The sequence below is a fragment of the Pongo abelii genome, chromosome 13 (assembly GCF_028885655.2).
Source record: "Pongo abelii isolate AG06213 chromosome 13, NHGRI_mPonAbe1-v2.0_pri, whole genome shotgun sequence".
Taxonomy (NCBI): domain Eukaryota; kingdom Metazoa; phylum Chordata; class Mammalia; order Primates; family Hominidae; genus Pongo; species Pongo abelii.
In genome coordinates this window covers 91183543-91195936 of record NC_071998.2, presented here as the reverse complement: position 1 = coordinate 91195936, position 12394 = coordinate 91183543, and the positions used below count along the sequence as shown (strand labels likewise).

At 37.3% G+C, this 12394-nt stretch overlaps 1 protein-coding gene across 7 annotated transcripts in view; it reads right to left on the bottom strand.

Moving 5' to 3' along the window:
• INVS (inversin) overlaps positions 1-12394 on the bottom strand; it is a 203359-nt gene that overhangs the window by 148478 nt on the left and 42487 nt on the right. Inside the window, exon 1 of one of the 7 annotated variants that reach the window (XM_054520367.2) lies at positions 2882-2972. The exons of the other annotated variants lie outside the window; for them this stretch is intronic. The gene's annotated coding sequence lies outside the window, so the exon portion shown is untranslated. Of the gene's footprint in view, positions 1-2881; positions 2973-12394 lie in introns of those variants that run through there. 7 annotated transcript variants of the gene reach the window in all.

Genomic DNA, 12394 nt, shown 5'->3' with positions numbered 1-12394 from the left:
GAATGGCATGAACCCAGGAGGCGGAGCTTGCAGTGAGCCGAGATTGCGCCACTGCACTCCAGCCTGGGCAACAGTGTGAGACTCTGTCTCAAAAAAAAAAAAAAGAAATTTCTACTATTTCTTTAAATTTTTGCAATGTATATGATACATACATATAACCGTGGTTATTTTAAAAATTATTTATTTATAAAAACAGGTTTCTACTATACATATTCTTCTGCAGCTAGCTTTTTTTTCAGTTAACATACCCTGGAGATCTTTCCATGACAGTACATATAGATTAATTTTTTAAAGTGGCTAAAAAGTATTCCACTGTATGAAAAATAGATTATATTTAACAATGAATGATTAATTCACCTGTATTTTGCCATTATAAACAATGATGAATGAACATCCCTATATATATACGTATATATACATATATATTAGTTTGAGTGGTTTATAAGGTACATTTCTAGTCACAGAATCTAGAGTCAAGGAACATGTAAACTTTTACTGTTTTTTTCTTCCTTTTTATCTGGTTTAAAAATCTTAATACTATCTGAAGCACAAAAAAGCATATATTAGAAGAAAAAGAGGCAACAAGGAAATATACATATATGAAACATATGAAGGGTAAACCAGAAATCAATATAGTTGATTGTCCTCAAAAGACAGGGAAAATGAGACAGACAGGACATGGAAGTAACTGAAGCCTGTAAACCTATCTTTCCATGTAGTTTCAACTTTTGAAAAAGTTAAATCAATAAGGATGGGAAGGAGGGGAAGTTAAACTGAAACACAAAAAAACAACTGTATTTTAAATACACTAGCACCTTGGGAGGCTGAGGCAGGCAGATCACTTGAGGCCAGGAGTTAGAGACCACTCTGGGCAACATGACAAAACCCCATCTCTACTTAAAATACAAAAAACATAGCCAGGTGCAGTGACTCATGCTTTTAAACCCAGCTACTTGGTAGGCTTAGGCTGGAGAATTGCTTGAAACCAGGAGACGGAGGTAGCAGTGAGCCGAGATCGCACCACTGCACTCCAGACTGAGAGACAGAGTGAGACCCTGTCTCAAAAAAAAAAAAAAAAAAAAAGTATTCCTAACTCATGGAGTTTTAACATGTTTGTTTCCATTGAAGTAACTGTATTTTTGCTACTCAAACTGTTCATCTTTGGAAGCTCCTTCAACACAGCTTCTGTGGCCCTTTGACATGACTCCAGTAGGCTTTGTTAGATACCTTGCCATCCAGCATGACCAGATGAGCCAGGCTCATTTCATATATTACTTGTCCCAATTTCTAAGCAGCCACTTCTCTAAGGAGTTCTGGTTCCTTTTAGTGGTATTGAGAGACACAATCTGGGTGATGGAGGTGATCCTTCATGGGGTTAGTCATTACTTCTAGGCTTTTTCAGTAGCTAGTGCTATGAAATTCAGAAATATAAATTTTTAGCAGACACATATATCAACAGTTTATATTTGTATACTTCTTATTGAAAATCTTGGTTACTAATGAAATTGACATATTCACTTGCTTCATCTTACCTTTATATAGTGATCCACTTATTTGTGTTGTGTCAAAATAACAGTAACAGTATTATTACTAACAGTATGTTTAGTGAACACATTTTAGGATTTCTTTGTAGCTCTCTTTGTCCTTAGGATGTATCCTACCAGGACTGCGAGGTCAAATTTACTATGTTTTGAAGTCACTTGGGCTGGGCGCAGTGGCTGACGCCTATAATCCCAGCACTTTGGGAGGCCAAGGTGGGTGGATCACTTGAGGTCAGGAGTTTGAGACCAGCCTGGCCAACATGGTAAAACCCCATCACTACTAAAAACACAAAAAATTAGCTGGGCGTGGTGGTGCGTGCCTGTAATCCCAGCTACTAGGGAGGTGCAGGCAGGAGAATCACTTGATCCCGGGAGGTGGAGGTTGTGGTGAGCCAAGATTGTACCACTACACTCCAGCCTGGGTGACAGAGCAAGACTCCATCTCAAAATATAAAAAATAAAAATAAAAAATAATAAAGTCACTTGAATAATTCTCTCTGCAGTTAAGCTACCAACTTAATACACAGGTGTCTTTGTTTTATTTGGCTATCCACCTTTAAGGACTGCTCATTTTTTTTTTTTGAGATGTAGTCTTACTCTGTCACCCAGGCTGGAGTGCAATGGCACTATCTCGGCTCTCTGCAACCTCTGCCTCCCGGGTTCAAGCGATTCTTGTGCCTCAGCCTCCCGAGTAGCTAGGATTACTGTGCCACCAGGCCTGGCTGCTAATTTTTGTATTTTTAGTAGAGATGGGGTTTCACCATGTTGGCCAGGCTGGTCTTGAACTCCTGACCTCAAGTGATTCGCCCACCTTGACCTCCCAAAGTGCTGGGATTACAGGCGTGAGCCACTGCACTCAGCCTGTAGACACTTAAATTTTTATAATTATGGAAATAATTTACGAAGTTCCAAAATCAAAACTATAGAATGAGATATACTCAGATAAGACTAGCTTCGATCCCTATGTCCTTTACATTATCTCCTTCTCCCTTTAGGTAAGAGTCTTTATTCATTTTTCATTTGCTCTTCTATCTTTTAAAAATAAAAGAAAATATTTTTCTCCTCTTTCCTGGAAAAAAGGTTACACATGCTCTTTAGCACCTTACTTTTTTCTCTTAACAATAAACCTGGAGGCCACTTCATAGTTATATATAAAATAGAGGATATCATACACAATATTCTGTGCTTGCTTTTTTCATTCCAGATCATTTTATAATGTTATATAAAAACATTTCTCATTACTTCCTACAGATGCATAGCATTCCATTGTGTGAATATACTCTTCTTTATGTAGCCAGCTCTCTAAAAGCACATTTGCAGGCAGGGCACGGTGGACACACCTGTAATCCCAGCACTTTGGGAGGCTGAAGAGGGCAGATGGCTTGAGCCCAAGTTAGAGACTAGCCTGGGCAACTTGGTGAAATCCCATCTCTACAAAAAAAAAAAAAAAAAAAAAATTAGCCGGTTGTGGTGGCACACACCTATAATCCCAGCTACTCAGGAGCCTGAGGTGGGAGGATTCACTAAGCCCAAAAAGGTCGAGGTTGCAGTGAGCCATGATTGTGCCACTGCACTCCAGTCTGGGTAACAGAGTGAGATCCTGTCTCAAAAAAACAAAAAAACAAAAAAAAAGTACATTTGCTTTCAAGCTTTCTCTACTGCAAATAATGCTGCAATTAAATAACCTTGTGTATACATTTCTTATTTTTAACACATATGTATAGAATAGATTCCCCGAAGTGACAGATCAAAGGTAAATGCATATTCTGGTTAATTTTGCTGGATATTGTTATGTTTCCCTCCATAAGCGTTGTACCAATGCTATGGTTTGAATGTCCCTCCAAAATTCATGTTGAAATTCAATCGTCGTTATGACAGTATCGAGGTGGGATCCCTAACAGGTGATTAGGCCATTGGGGCTCTGCCCTTATGAATGGATTACTGCTGTTCTCATGGGAGTGGGTTCCTGATAAAAGTGAGTTTGGTCCCCCTTTTCCTTCACTTGTTCTTGCCCTCTTTTGTCCTTCCGCTTTCCACTGTGGAATGACACAGCTTGAAGTCCCTCAGCAGATGCTGATAACTTGATATTGGACTTCCCAGTCTCCAGAATTGTAAGAAATAAATTTCCTTCCTTATAAATTACCCAGTCTGTGGTATTCTGTTATTGCAACACAAAACAGGCTAAGGAAACCATTTCCATTTCCTTCAGGGATATGTGAATGCTCATTTCCCTACAGTTTTGCCATCAGAACATGTTGTCAAACTTTTGGAGTTTTGCCAATCTGAGACATGAAGCATGTTATCTCTTTGTGATTTTAATTTGTATTTCTTTTATGATGAACAATATTGAGCATATTTTCATATATTGAAGGGCCATTTCCTTTTCTGTGAACTATCTAGATATACTCTTGCTCATTTTTATAGGATCATTGGTCTTTTTCTTCTCCACCTTATATATGAGGAGTATTAAACCTTTGATAATGATATAATTTGCAAATATTGTTTCCAATTTGTCTTTTTTTTTTTTTTTAAACTTTGCTTGCCACATTTTCTGGAAGGAAAAAGTCTTTCTTATCACTATGTAGCCATATTTATTAGTCTTTTTCCTATCACTTCTATATTTTGACTTGCAGATAGAAAGTTTTCCTTACACCCAGATTCTTCACTGCAAACCTTCTTGGTATCTTTAACATTTTATAATATGTGCGAGCATTAAAATCCAATTAAATAACAATTTAAAGCATGCACCTGTGTGCACCTGTACACACACACACACACACATACACAATTAGTTTATAATCTGTACAACACTGAAATAACCAAAGTTACATACATGAAGTTTACAGTCATTACTTCAAAGTACAGTCTAATATTTTAGCCCAAATTCCTTAAAAGAAAATGGCTTGAAAAGACATGACTGACAAAGTGACAGGAAAGACTTGAATAAAAGGACCAAAACCATGTCTTCTGAAATCTGTAATTGTTTAAGATAAACTATGAGTATATGTCTAATAAATTGCCTGAAAATGAATAGTTATATTGGTGAAATGTTAATTTTACTATTATAAAATCTGAAAGACCACATATTTAGACATAGGTTGAATTTAAAATACTTTGAGATATAGTGTAATGCCTGATACATATTAAATACTAAAAATTCATCTGTTGAACAAATGAATGAATGAATAAATGAATGACATACCCATCAGAATTGGAATGGTGAACAAGTGGATTCTTATAGATCATACAAAATTTTTCAAGAGGCTGAGTTAATACGACATAATTTAGACAAGTATAATAAATGAATAAAACAACTTTTTAAATTAGTGAAGTTTATTTTAGTACTAGTGTTTCAATGATTAAGGTTTTCTATAAGCAGAATCTATTTTAATATCAAAGATTAGGATGAGAATCTTGGTGACTCATAAGTGGGAGAGATGACAACTATACTGAATGGCCGAATCAAGAATCAAGAGGACCTGGGTAGGTTACATGATGAACCAAATTCAATTCAGCAAGCATTGATTGAGTGTCGTTAAGTACTACTAGACATTGGAAATAAAAAAGATGACTAAGACACTCTTACATATTAATATGTTCATCATCTGTGGAGAAATAAAATGTGTAAACAAATAAATATATTTCAGTGTAAAAGGTGGTATAACAGTGGTTGAGAACACAAGGTACTGGAGGAACAAAGGATACAATGGTCAATTTTACCTAAGTATGTCTGGGAAAGTTCAAAATATGGATACAATAAGATGCTGCATTTGGGTCCAACAACCATGGCCATATTAATATAGGATGTAGTTTAGGCAGTTGTAAGTATAAAGCAGATTTAGAGTTTTTATTTGAAAAATCTTAAATATGAATCAACTGTATTTTGTTGCTAAAATGTCAACAGTGATAGTCAGGTAACACTCTGAGCTCATTAGACTGGCATTGTATTCTGTTGTACGTATCACATTTTCAAGGGAATTTAGACAAATATGTGCATATCTGGTGGAAATGATCAGGATGAGAAGAAAACTTGAAAGCATATTATATGAGGAATGGGTGAAGGAATAGGTAGTATTAAAACTGGAGGAAAATGTCTTCACTTGGCCAGAATGATTCTTTTACAAATACATAAGTCAGACCATGTCGTGCCTTTCCTCAAACCCTCCTCATCTCATTCAGAGTGAAAACATATTCTTGACAATGGCCTATAAGGCCCTACAGGATCAGACCACCATTCTTTCTCTTTCTTCATCTCTTAGCACTTTCCTTTTGCTCATTCATTATAAGGTATATATATATTTATTATTATTTTTTTAGACAGGGTCTCACTCTGTTGTCCAGGCTGGAATGCAGTGGTGTGATCGTGGCTTACTGCAGCCTCAACCTCCTGGGCTCAAGTGATACTCCCATCTCAGCCCCCTGAGTGGCTAGGACCACAGGCATGTACCACCATGCCTGGCCAATTTTTTAAATTTTTTTTGTAGAGATGGAGTCTCCCTTTGTTGACCAGGCTGGTCTCAAACTCCTCGGCTCAAGTGATCCTCCCACCTTGGTCTCCCAAAGTGCTGGGATTAAAGGCATGAAGACTAATTTATACTAATTTTCTTGTTATTTTGCAAAAATTCTAGGCATGCTCCCATCTGAAGGTCTTTGTTCTGACTGTTTCTTCTGCCTGGAATGAATGCTCTTCCCTCAGGCTAACTTTCTCACCTCCTTTAAGTCTTGCTTCACATGTCACCATCTCACTGAATACTATTTTGATTGCTTAATTTAAAATTACAACCTGTCCTCCCCAGTCATCCCCTCCCTGGTTCTCTTAATCCCCCTCACTTTGGCATTTTAGTTATAATCTGTTGTCACATTTGTAAATGATCATTTGCACCTTGTAAAAGCTTAACAGCTAAAGGAGGTACAAAGAGACCTCCTTTATTGGTCCTATGATTGGTCATAGGAAAAATGTCGTGCCCAAGAGTTGACAATATTCACACTATAGGAATAATAATCGTCCTGATTCCCTCTCATCCTTTTGTGAGTCATAAACTATGGGTAGGAGAAAAAACAAGAGGAGGAAATTACGTAAACAAATAATGGCCCTATGACATAAGGTAATTAGAAAATTAATGCTCAAATTTTCTTTAGAATTGATGTTATGTATAAAATTAATTTTTAAAAGGTTAAATGAAAGTAAATGGATTTGAAGTCCCTTTTTACCAGCCATAAAAATATTCGCTGGCCCTGTGCCCAGAGTTTAAAAGAAACCAGCATGAGTCTAATGAAAAACAAGCTGTAGGTTTCATGGAAATTCAATATATACTCTTTCTTTTCCTTTTAGTTTTTGATTGGTTTCCATGGGAATCTAGGCTTGTGAGATCTCTGATCTATTCATGGAAAGCAGATGCTTGTATTTTCATGACTTGGTAAAAATGGGAGTCAGAGAAGAGATGAAGATGATTAGAAAATGAAGATGATTGTAGGAAACATAATCATATTTAAAACAAAATTCCACAGCCATGTAGATTTTAAAACAACATCTTCAAGGCTGCTCTACTGTGTTTGAGAGGTATGATAAAGAAAAAACACTGTATTTAAAGAAAGAAGCTTTGGGTTCAAATCCTGAATCTGACCTATGAGAAAGAAACCCTTCAGTACTTCTTTGGAGGTTTGACAGGAAAACTGGATCTGGGAATTACTCATGGCCAGAAGAACAAGAAGTCTGAGAAAGTAAGCTTTAGGAAAGTATGTAAATTTTCTCCCAGTGCAGCAGTATCAGGAACACTAAGATGAAAATCAGAAAATCAGGATAATTTGTCACTCTGCAAGTGACAAGGTGACCTTGAAGAACTTTTTCAAATTATAGTTCAGTTTATTTATACAGAAAACACATAATATACAACTATTCCAACTGCTATGAAGCTACTATGAAGCTAAATGAAGTTTTTTTTTCATACTAGAAACATGTTAGAAAAATTCAAAGTGGCAATTTCAATCAAGATGTGTTGACATGTTATTCCTAGTGACTATACATTTTACCCATGTAAATAGAAGTACATAAACTATAATCAAAGCGTTAAAGGACAGACAGGTTTTTATTTCAACTCTGGTTTTGATTGGAATACTAATTTGAAAGTAGAACTAATAAGATTCTAAATATTCGAAAGCACCTTCTAAACTGGAAAATGAGAGGATAGGTTTAGAGATAGTTTCTACATATAGAAGAAGACAAACAATGCTGGTTTAAAAACTCCAGAAGTTAGAATAAAATGAAGCAAGACTCTTTAGGACTTTCTCACTGCTTGGAGAGTAGCCTAGCTTGCGTTGAAGTCAACTGCAAGAGCTGCCTAACATCACCATCTCAATCCGGAGGTTTCTTAAGATTCTAGGACATAACAGTTTCAAATACTAAGATTTTCCTACATTTCTAAGTAATGTGGGCATCACAAATGTCTTTTGGTGCCTTCTTTTGGAAGCATACCAACAGTCAAAAACTCATAAACTATCACTACTTGCTTACTCTTCAGATACCCATTCGCTACATAGCTTGTGGTAGAATGGGCACTTATTAAATTGTTTTAAAATGGACTAACGAGTGGATACAGCCACAGAGATGCCTAGTAGTATCCACTGAAAATGTTTAACTAACTAAAGCAAAAGGTATGAGTAATGACACAAAACCCATTTTTTTTTTTTTTTTTTTTTTGCTACAATGAACATGTCTTACCTATATAACAAAAAGAGTTGAAGAAAAACAATGACAATATTTGATACATGGCAGTCTGTTACCTTCAGACAAGATTATGGGAGTTCTACGGTCACTTTAACAATATTAGTTCATTTACATAACACAGTCAAATCCCAGATCTAAAGTTGTTTTCATACATATGTTGCACCATGTAAGTCACTAAGATAAAAATGACTTTTCTTGACATGGATGGAATGTACATGTGTTGGTTTTATAGAAAGACTGAAGTAGAGGTCGAGAATATATAAAGAATGGAGGCGATTTACAATATATATTCTTCATTTAAAATATTTTTGCAGCTTTAAATAACAGCTTTAATTAAAATCTTTTCATTTTAATGTGTTAAACATAAAATCTAATTCTTCTACTGCCTCTTCTCCTGTGCTAATATTTTACTTATGCTTCAGCTGTTTAAATGTTGCTGCACAGTTTAATTACTTTTCTTTGCACTAGAGTAATTTGTCTGGTGCTTGTTGCCTATGGCATTATATCCTTTGTAAACTTGCAGTTACCTTGTCTATCTCTTTCCCTTGGAATTTTCTGCCATTTCCCAGTCTTGCTGAAACATGTCTATTTCTATTAACCTTTTTGCTGCCATCATTTTAAAAATAATTTACTTTTACCTTAAAATTTTTGCATAAAATGCATTCAGATGGTTCAAAAAATAATATAAAGAGGTACATAATAAAAGCTTTCTCCTACCTCTGCTCTAGTCTGCATCATTCCTTCCTCTACCCTCACTCTGGATAAATTATTTTATTAGTTTCTTATATGTCTTTAGGAAGTTTTTATATTCTTAACCTTTTTGGTGTTTTTTGTTTATTTCTGTTTTTTTTAGAGACACGGTCTCACTCTGTTGTCCAGGCTAGAGTGTAGTGGCACAATCATAGCTCACTACAGCCTCAAACTCCTGGGCTCAAGCTGATTCTCCAGACTTAACCTCCTGAGAAGCTGGGATTACAGGTGCACGTTGCCATGGCTGGCTAATTTTTAATTTTTTTTTTTGTAGACACAGGGTCTTGCTTTGTTGCCCAGACTGGTCTCAAACTCCTGGCTTCAAGCAATCCTCCTGTTTTGGCCTCCCAAAGTACTGGGATTACAGGCGTAAGCCATGACACCTGGCCTTGTTTATTTTTTTAATTTTCTTAGCAATTTATAGTCTTAATTTTACATACTGTTATTTTTAACCCATCTCTTATTCACTTAACAATACATCTTGGAGGTGTTTTCATTTTAACAGACACCATCATCATTCTTTTCACAGTTCCCTAGTTTCCCATTGTGTAAATGTACCATATTTTTTAAACCAGATTCCTTTTGATGGGCATTTGGGTTGCTTCCAACCTTGTTTTTGTAAATATTGCTGCCATAAAAAACCTTCTACATATATCATTTTTCACTGTGCAGGCTTATTTTTAGGATAAATTACCAGAAATGGAATTGCCTGGTCAAAGGGTATATGCATTTGCAATTTAGATAACTATCCCAGGAGCAGAGTACGAAAAAACTTATTTATCCACAGCCTCACCAACACAATGAGGCAATAGGTGAGCAAAAATATCTTAGCATAGTTTTAATTTGCATGACTTTTATATGTATATTTGAACATATTTTCATATGCTTGAGGGTCATTTGAATTTCTTTTAATGTAAACTGACCGCTGATTTTTCTCTAGGTTGCTTATCAATTCCAAGGAGCAATTCATACTTGCCCTCTGTTGTAAGTGAAGATGTATTTCCCAGGTTGTCTTTGACTTTATGTTTGTGGTTCAAGAAAGTATTTTACAGAAGACTGAGTATGTAAAGGGCCTATAGAGGTCTACAGAAGACTAAGCATATAAAACTAAGCATATAGTTGTGTTTTGCCCAATGTTATACAGTTTGTGGCAGAGTTAAGCCTATAATTGAGTTGACATGTGATTAGACAGAAGAGGTAAAGGGGAAAGAAGAGAATGATAACAATTCAACACATTAATTTAATAAATCCATTCAACCAACATATATTTAGCACCTACTACGTGCCATGTAGTTTTTAAACTCGAGTGACTAAAAGAATACAGTACCATAAATTGATGAAGGACAATCAAATGAAGGAATTGAAAACAGGTACTCAAACAAGTACATGTACACCTACGTTGACAGAAGCACTATTCACAATAGTGGAAACAGCACTTGGATGAATGAATAAATAAACTGTGGTATATACACACAACAGAAAATATTATTCATCCATAAGTTGTCAACTTATATATTGTCAACTATATATATATCCATAAGTTGTCAACTTATATATTGTCAACTAGAAGCTTATTCTAATATACTACCTCTGTTATTTTCTCTTTCCTTTCTAAATCACTTAATTTCACCTAAGAAACTGTCTTTTAAACTCTAGACTCATTTAAAAAATTTAATAATTAAATATAGTGTCATTGGTTTTATAAAAGAAAAGAAAATATTATTCAACCATAAAAATGAATGAAGTACTGATACATGTGACAGCTTGGATGAACCTCAAAAACATTATCCTAAGTGAAAAAAAGCCAGACACAAAGTGTCAGGCCTCTGAGCCCAAGCTAAGCCATCATATCTCCTGTGACCTGCATGTACACATCCAGATGGCCGGTTCCTGCCTTAACTGATGACATTCCACCACAAAAGAAATGAAAATGGCCTGTTCTTGCCTTAACTGCTGACATTATCTTGTGAAATTCCTTCTCCTGGCTCATCCTGGCTCAAAAGCTCCCCTACTGAGCACCTTGTGACCCCACTCCTACCCGCCAGAGAACAATCCCCCTTTGACTGTAATTTTCCTTTACCTACCCAAATCTTATAAAACGGCCCCACCCCTATCTCCCTTGGCTGACTCTCTTTTCGGACTCAGCCCACCTGCACCCAGGTGAAATAAACAGCCTTGTTGCTCACACAAAGCCTGTTTGGTGGTCTCTTTACACGGACACGCATGAAATTTGGTGCCGTGACTCGGATCGGGGGACCTCCCTTGGGAGATCAATCCCCTGTCCTCCTGCTCTTTGCTCCATGAAAAAGATCCACCTACGACCTCGGGTCCTCAGACCCACCAGCCCGAGGAACATCTCACCAATTTTAAATCGGGTAAGCGGCCTCTTCTTACTCTCTTCTCCAACCTTTCTCGCTATCCCTCAACCACTTTCTCCTTTCAATCTTGGTGCCATCCTTCAATCTCTCCCTTCTCTTAATTTCAGTTCCTCTCCTTTTCTGGTAGAGACAGGAGACATGTTTTATCCGTGGACCCAAAACTCCGGCGCTGATCATGGACTCGGGAAGACAGTCTTCCTTTGGTGTTTAATCACGTGGGGATGCCTGCCTGATTACTCACCCATGTTTCAGAGGTGTCTGACCACACGGGGATGCCTGCCTTGGTCCTTCACCCTTAGTGACAAGTACCACTTTTCTGGGGGGCAAGAACCCCCTAACTCCTTCTCTCCATGTCCCTACCCCTTCTCTGCTTTTTCTGGGGTGCAAGAACCCCCCAACCCCTCCTCCTTCACCCTTAGCGGCAAGTACCGCTTTTCTAGGGGGCAAGAACCCCCTGATCCCTTATTTCCGCACCCCAACCTCTTATCTCTGTGCCCCAATCCCTTATTTCCATGCCCCGACCCCTTATCTCTGTGCCCCAACCCCTTTCCCACTTTTCTGGAAGGTAAGAACCCCCAAACCCCTTCCCTCCGTGTCTCTACTCTCTCTTTTCTCTGGGCTTGCTTCCTTCACTATGGGCAACCTTCCACCCTCCATTCCTCCTTCTTCTCCCTTAGCCTGTGTTCTCAAGAACTTAAAACCTCTTCAACTCACACCTGACCTAAAACCTAAACAACTTATTTTCTTCTACAATGCCACTTGACCCCAAACTCGACAGTTGTTCCAAATAGCCAGAAAACGGCACTTTCAATTTTTTCATCCTACAAGATCTAGATAATTCTTGTCGTAAAATAGGCAAACGGTCTGAGGTGCCTGATGTCCAGGCATTCTTTTACACATTGTTCCCTCCCTAGTCTCTGTTCCCAATGCGATTCCTCCCAAATCCTCCTTCTTTCCCTCCCGCCTGTCCCCTCAGTCCCAACCCCAAGAGTCACTGAGTC